The following is a 259-nucleotide window of genomic DNA, read 5'->3' as shown; positions in this document are numbered from 1 at the left end:
AAATGTGAGCAAAATCCTAATTTTGTATAGAGATACAGCAGTGAAAAACTCCAGTGAAGCCTATCTGTTAGGAACTTTTTTCCCTCCAAACAGCTGTTGTTGATAGACATGGGAAATTCATGTAGCAGTGAAAAACAGACCTAAATAGATTTATAGCATCAAATAGTGATGAGCCAGCGGCTCCAGTTTAAATCCACTGAACAAGTCAGCTGGATTACTGACAGGTTACAAGGGTGGGCAGATGAGAACAGGATGGGAT

Source organism: Gavialis gangeticus, unplaced genomic scaffold, assembly GCF_001723915.1.
Source record: "Gavialis gangeticus isolate Ggan-Ray unplaced genomic scaffold, GavGan_comp1, whole genome shotgun sequence".
Lineage (NCBI taxonomy): Eukaryota > Metazoa > Chordata > Crocodylia > Gavialidae > Gavialis > Gavialis gangeticus.
Note: the sequence above shows the minus strand (reverse complement) of the source record.